Source organism: Tenrec ecaudatus, chromosome 1 (assembly GCF_050624435.1).
Source record: "Tenrec ecaudatus isolate mTenEca1 chromosome 1, mTenEca1.hap1, whole genome shotgun sequence".
Lineage (NCBI taxonomy): Eukaryota > Metazoa > Chordata > Mammalia > Afrosoricida > Tenrecidae > Tenrec > Tenrec ecaudatus.
In genome coordinates, this window is record NC_134530.1 from 39,599,248 (window position 1) to 39,606,269 (window position 7,022).

Sequence of the window (7,022 nt, forward strand, 5' to 3'; positions counted from 1 at the left end):
CGTCTCAGGTTGTTAATAAACCTTCCTCCCATCCTGATGCTGCATTCTTCTTCATCTAATCCAGCTTCCTTGATGATGTGCTCAGCAGAGAGATTGAATAAGTATGGCGAGAGGCTGCGATGCTGAGGCACACCATTCCTAATTAAGAACCACGCAGTACTCGCTTGCTCTCTTCACACAACTGCCCCTTGACCCAGGCATGCATTTCACACGAGCACATGAAGTGTTCTGGGTTTCCTAGTCTCCTTGTTATGATTCGCACATTTGCATGATCAACAAAACACAAGTAGGCATTTTTCTGGTATTCTCTTCTTTGAGCCAAATTCTATCTGACATCAGCAATGATGTCCCTTGTCCCAAGACCTCTTCTGAATCCAGCCTGCACCCCTGGCAGCTCCCCACCCATGTGCTGCTGCAACGGTGGCTGGATGATCTTCAGCAACATTTGACTTGCATGTTGCTCTGTAGTTGGAGCATTCTGTTGGGTCACCTTTCTTTGGAATGGGCACAAAGATGGAATCTCTTCTAGACAGCTTCTTGGGTGAATGACTGGAAGAGATCCACATTTGTCTCTTTTAAGAATCAATACATGTCGCCCTTTACCCTGGCCGGCAGCGCGGAGGCCGCACGATGCCTGGAGTTACTGTAAAAGACGTGAACCAGCAGGAGTTCGTCAGAACTCTGGCAGCCTTCCTCAAAAAGTCCGGAAAGCGGAAAGTCCCCGAATGGGTAGACACAGTCAAGTTGGCCAAGCATAAAGAGCTTGCTCCCTATGACGAGAACTGGTTCTACACGCGAGCTGCCTCTACAGCACAGCACCTGTACCTTTGGGGTGGCGCTGGGGTCGGCTCCATGACCAAGATCTACGGTGGGCGGCAGAGGAATGGTGTCATGCCCAGCCACTTCAGCCAGGGCTCCAAGAGCGTGGCCCGCCGAGTCCTGCAAGCCCTGGAGGGGCTCAAGATGGTGGAGAAGGACCAAGATGGCGGCCGCAAACTGACACCTCAGGGACAGAGAGATCTGGACAGAATCGCAGGACAGGTGGCAGCCGCCAACAAGAAACATTAGAACAAATGATGCTGGGTTAATAAATTGCCTCGTTCGTAAAAAAAAAAAAAAAAAAAAGAATCAATACATGTCAACATGTACAGATGTGCTTGACAAAATGTATGGATTATGAGAAGAGCTGTAAGAGCCCCCAATAAAATGATTTAAAAAAGAATAAATGTTCTCCTTAAGTTATATTTGAGACTGGGTCTCTTTTGTACCATAAAATAATTGTACCCCCAGAAAAATTTATTTCAAAAGATTGCATTGAATCTGTAGCTCCGGGAGAGGGACATATCTGATTGGAGCACACAGGAGCAGATGAAGGGGAAGGAGGAGAGAGTAGAGCACATCCTGGCCCACCAGGCCTTAAGGACAATGACCCCAATTAGAGCAGCCAGTCCACAGAGAAGACCACATGGCCAGCCCCACTATGAGACATGACGCCCCTCACTGATCCATAGCTGTACAGAGGACAACACTGGAGACACAATGTGGGAATTGCACCCAATCTGATCCCACCACATGGAGGCAAAACACTAAGGGGGTGCAACAGAACACCAAGGGAATCGAGCGGCGAGGTCCCCAGGGAATGCTGAAGGTGGACTTTGGGGCCAGGGCATGGTGCCCCAACAGACTGGACTGGAAAACACTCCTAAAGGCCAACAAATGATCCTTGAACTAACTACAAGCTTTTCTTTCTTGTTGTGTTTTTGTTGTCATTGTTTTGTTGTATATTGTTGTTTGGTTTTGCTCTGTCTTGTTTTTGTATGTTATTATCTCCACAGGTCTGTCTAAATAAGATCGGCTGGATGAAAAATCTGGAGGAGAAAACAACGAGACCAACAGTTCCGGGGGGACATGGGAGAAGGGGAGGTGGGGGGAAAGGAAGTGGTGTTAACAAACCTAGGGACAAGGGAACAACAAATGATCCAAATTGGTGGTGAGGAGGGTGTGAGAGGCCTGGTAGGGCATGATCAAGGATAATGTAATGAAGAGGAATTGCTGAAACCCTGATGGGGACTGAACATGATAGTGGGACAGGAGGAAAGTCAAGGGAAATAGAGGAAAAAACTGGAAGGCAAAGGACATTTATAGAGGTCTAGATAAAGACATGTACATATGCAAATACATTTATATATGAGGATGGGGAAATAGATCTATGTGCCTATATTTATAGGTTTAGTATTGAGGTAGCAGAAGGACATTGGGCCTCCACTCAAGTACTCCCTCAATGCAAGAATACTTTCTTCTATTAAATTGGCATTCTATGATGCTCACCCTCCCAACACAACCGCTGAAGACAAAGTGGGTGAATAAGCAATATGGTGAAGAAAGCTGATGGTGCCCAGCTATCAAAAGATATAGCATCTGGGGTCTTAAAGTTTTGAAGGTAAACAAGCGGCCATCTAGCTCAGAAGCAACAAAGCCCACATGGGAGAAGCACACCAGCCTGTGCAATCACGAGGTGTTGAAGGGATCAAGTATCAGGCATCATCAAAACAAAAAATCTTACCATAGTGGATGAAGGGGGGAATGCAGAGTGGAGATCCAAAGTCCATTTGTAGGCCACTGGAGATCCCCTTGCAGAGGGGTCTCGGGGAGGAGATGAGCCAGACAGGGTGCAATGCAGAAACGATGAAACATACAACTTTCCTCTAGTTCCTAAATGCTTCCTCTCCCCTGCCTCCCCCCCCCCCCCCAACTATCATGATCCAAATTCTCCCTTGCAAGTCTGGCTAGACCAGAGGATACACACTGGTACAGATAGGAACCAGAAACACACGGAATCCAGGGTGGATGATCCCTTCAGGACCAGTGGTGTGAGTGGAGATACTGGGAGGGCATAAGGAGGGTGGGTTGGAAAGGGGGAACTGATTACAAGGATCTACATGTGACCTCCTCCCTGGAGGACGGACAACAGAAAAGTGGGTGAAGGGAGACGTTGGACAGGGCAAGATATGACAAAATTTAATTTATAAATTATCAAGGGTTCATGAGGGAGGGGTGACCGAGGAGGGAGGGGAAAATGAGGAGCTGAAGCCAGGGGCTGAAGTGGAGAGCAAATGTTTTGAGAATGATGAGGGCAATGAATGTACAAATGTGCTTTACACAACTGATGTATTATGGATTGAAATAAGAGCTGCATGAGCCCCTAATAAAACGATTAAAAAAACAATTGTAACCTGTTGCTTTTCTAATAAACCCCACAGTTGTGTTAAGATAAATTATCAAACCCAGCAAAGAAGTAGAGATTGTCAAGGCAGGGATGGTCAGCACAAAGTTGGATTGGAGGTAAGAGGTCTATGTGCCACCCCCACCCTCTCATAGGAATCCTCCATGGGCTGTTGATACTGGTATAGATTCTCTCTGCCCCATAAAGCTAGAGGTGATCAGATGCCTCCCCCCCATGCTATTTTTACATCCCACTATCAATCTGCTTCCAAAAAAAATTACAACCAAGGGAAGTCTCTGGGGCAGTACTAGTCTGCTGGGAGTGGGACACTACTTGGTCTTGCTCAACAACAGAAGACCTGGGGGTTGGCTGGCTATTTATAAAGGCACGGAACATGCCAAAACCAAACTCGCTGCAATGGAGTCCATTCTGAGTCAGAGTAACTGCAGAACAAAGCAGCCTCATGCTCCCAAGGCTGCCCATCTTTACAGCAGCAGAAAGCCTCATCATTCTCCAGAAGAGTGCCGGACGGATTCAAACTGCGGCAGTTAGCAGCCCAACCCCAAACCCACTACACCGCCAAAAAACACACCCCAAACCAACCAAACAAACCCCCCCACTACACCCAGTGCCATGGAATCCATGGCAACTGAAAGGGCCCTGTAGGATAGGGTGGATCTGTCCCCTTTGACTCTCTGAGACCGTCATTGTGTAGGGGAGTAGAAAGTCCATCGCTCTCCCGAGGAGCAGAGGGTGGATTCGAACTGCTGGCCTTGAGGAGCACAGTCACTTCTGCACCAGCAGGGCTGCTCGGTTGCACCGCAGAGCTAAGCAAAACCCCAAAGGCTAAGGTTTACATTCTCAGCTCAAAACAAGGTCGGAGCACTGAACTTGATCTTAGCCCAAAGTGATAAAGGTCAAAGGACTGGGGACCCTTTCTGACTACGCTGGAAAAAATATATTTGGTCTTTTATAGTCTCGGCTCCTTTAGCTGAAAATAGAGCAGCACAGGTCATGCGGATTGTTGAATCGTACTGGGCAGTCCTCCTCCAGGGAAGTCGAGGCGTTCCACAGGAACGCGTGCCAGGAAGGAAAGTTTATGAGCTGACTCAGTTCCCTGACTCCAATGTCCACAGAGGAGCCCTTGCCAGATTATTTTGCAAGGGACAGCTGATGACTGTCAACAGTCCGCTTACCAGATTCCACTTCTAGTCTGTAAGGAGGGTCAGATTCCAGAACGCCCCAGGGGACAGACAAACTCCCAGTTTAACCAAGGAGATGGTTGTTCACTCCACACCCTCTGCCTGCCCTGCCTCCAAAAGGAAATCTTACTTAAATGGGCTGGAATGTGGGGGATTGGATGCTATAGGTGCGAGGTCAAGGAAAGGGGTGGCAGAGTAGGTTATGCATGGGTCTGCTAACGATAAGGTCATCAGTTCGAAACCACTAGGTGCTCCATGGGAGAAGAATGAGGCTTTCTACTCCTGTCAAGAGTTACAGTCTCAGAAACCCACAGAGCCAGTTCTACTCTGTCCATATTGGGTCACTAAGAGTCAGCATCGACTTAATGGCAGTGAGTTTGACTTGGAGGTCAAGGAAGAAGGAACTTAATATTAAACTGGGCTAAAATGATCAATTTAAGTACACGTAACAGATTTTTATGTTCCCACTCAAATAGCCAGGAATAGTTCTAACCGTTAACTTGATTGGTTGAAATATTAACCTAATAGTGGTCTTCGTGAAATCAAGTCGAGAACAATATAGAGGCTACCAAGCCACCCCCAAATTCCCTGCCATTGAGTCGATGTTGGCTCATAGTGACCCTACAGAACAGGGAAGAACTATCCTTCTTAGTTTCTAAGACTGAATATAGATGGGAGTAGAAAGCCTCGTCTTTCTCCCACAGGTGGCTGGTGGTTCGAAACTGCGGACCTCGACGTTAGCGGTCTAACGCATAACCCCTGCATTGCCAGTGCTCCTGAAGTGGAGGAGAGAATCGAAACATTGAGGCTGGGTGACAGGCACTGGGCAGGTGTTAAGTACAAGGGAGTTGGTGGAGTGAATGGTTATGGCTTGCCTGGTTCTCATTGGGTGGTGTTTCTCTAGTAGATCCCCAACCATGTCCATCAGCCCCAAGCCCTTCCCCTCCAGTACGCCTTCTCGGTTACCAGAGTGACTCTCGCCGTCTTCTGCCTCTCCAGCCCAGTGACCTTCTCCACTCCCTGCAACCCATCGTCACAGGTGGTCAAAGCTCATCTCTTCAACAAGGAGAATTCTTTAAGTGGTTGGCCATTTGTCATGAGGCGACTTTAACTGGCCCTAACACCCTTGGCACAGCTGGTGTATGCCCAGAGATATTTGTCAGTTTTATTTTGAAGAAAATGTAAGGTACACAAAGGTAGAGAAAATAATCCAGTAAATCCCATATATGCCCATTATCCAGATTCAATACGTTTTGATCCTTGTACCAATCTGCTGTTCCTTCCTCTCTGCTTTTCCCATTGCTGAAGTATATTACAAAGTAACCCCAGCCATCATCTCGCTTCTTCCCTATATAGTTCATGATGTAACCCTTAAGATCGGGCCAACCGAAGTTTAAAAATAACTCTTTGAAATAATTTAATATCTAGCCATAATACAATTCCCCTAATTGTCTCGAAATGTCCTTGTATGTTTTCTTTGTTCAAATCACGATGCCTACAAGATCCTCAGATCGAGGTAAGTTTGCTTCCATTTTGTTTTAGTTGCTGAATGGTTACTTTGAAAATAAATTGTAGAAAGTTAAATTAATGCAATAAATCATATGTCCACATAAAGTGCTAAATCATGGAATTCTGGGGCTTTTAGGCCTATTTCTCTTTCCCACAGAAAAATATTTTCATCATCTGCTGCTCTTTTATAGACTTCAGAGTCGTTTTACATCTACAAAATAACAAAGCATAGAAGCGCAACAAATGCTCATGTGCTCTTCCTCCGCCCCCATTTCTCCTACGAGTCATACCTGGCACCCGTGGGGCCCACGTGTTTCTGGATCGTTATCAAACCAAGACCACCAGTTGGTCTTGTGCTTCACTCTGCGCCCTGCGCGGTTCTCTACGTCTTGACAAGCATCTTAGGCTGCATTCGTGTATATATATAAACACCTCCGTTCTTGGCTTTGCACGAGAAAGAATTCACATAGAAACCTGGTTGGTGATCCCAGTGGGTTTTTATAAAGGATGGTTGAAGTTTCAGGTTTTACAGCTTCAAAAGAGCACACGCCCTTTCAGGGAAGCACCGAACCGTGTGGAAGCTGCACTGGGCCTCACCACTGACCACGGGTGACCTCGAGGGACTGTGTCCACACGTGATGGCCTGATGTCAGAGAGACCTCATGCCGAGCAGATGCAGGAGCAGGGTAAAAGAAGGGGGAGAATCCTCTCCGACCTGCCACTGACTGGGAGCAGGGTCCAAGACAGTAAGGGAGAAGAGAGGCTGTGGGCCCAGAATAGGCCTAGAGCTGGCCTGAGGGCACCTGCCCAGTCGGCGACGCCTCCTACCTGCCTCTGCCCAGGAGTAGAGTAAAAAGAGAGTGACCTCCCCGTAGCCGGGATATTTAAAACCTTTGACTGGGGAGGTGTGGCTGATGGTATGGGTTGACCCCATTGGGTGAATTTAGCTCACCTGGGTGGGGTCATGAACCTGGGCCTAGTTTGGGCCGCACCAGTGTAACACCTATCTGGCTTGTGTGAGTGTGTGAGTGTGTGTGTGTGAATGTGTGAGTGTGTGTCTGTGTCTGTGGGGAAGGTGGGGGGGGGGG

At 47.6% G+C, this 7,022-nt stretch overlaps 1 pseudogene; it reads left to right on the plus strand.

The window, feature by feature from the left end:
- Positions 1-600: 600 nt before the first annotated feature.
- Positions 601-1,090, plus strand: LOC142433319 (small ribosomal subunit protein eS19 pseudogene; annotated as a pseudogene).
- Positions 1,091-7,022: the final 5,932 nt, after the last annotated feature.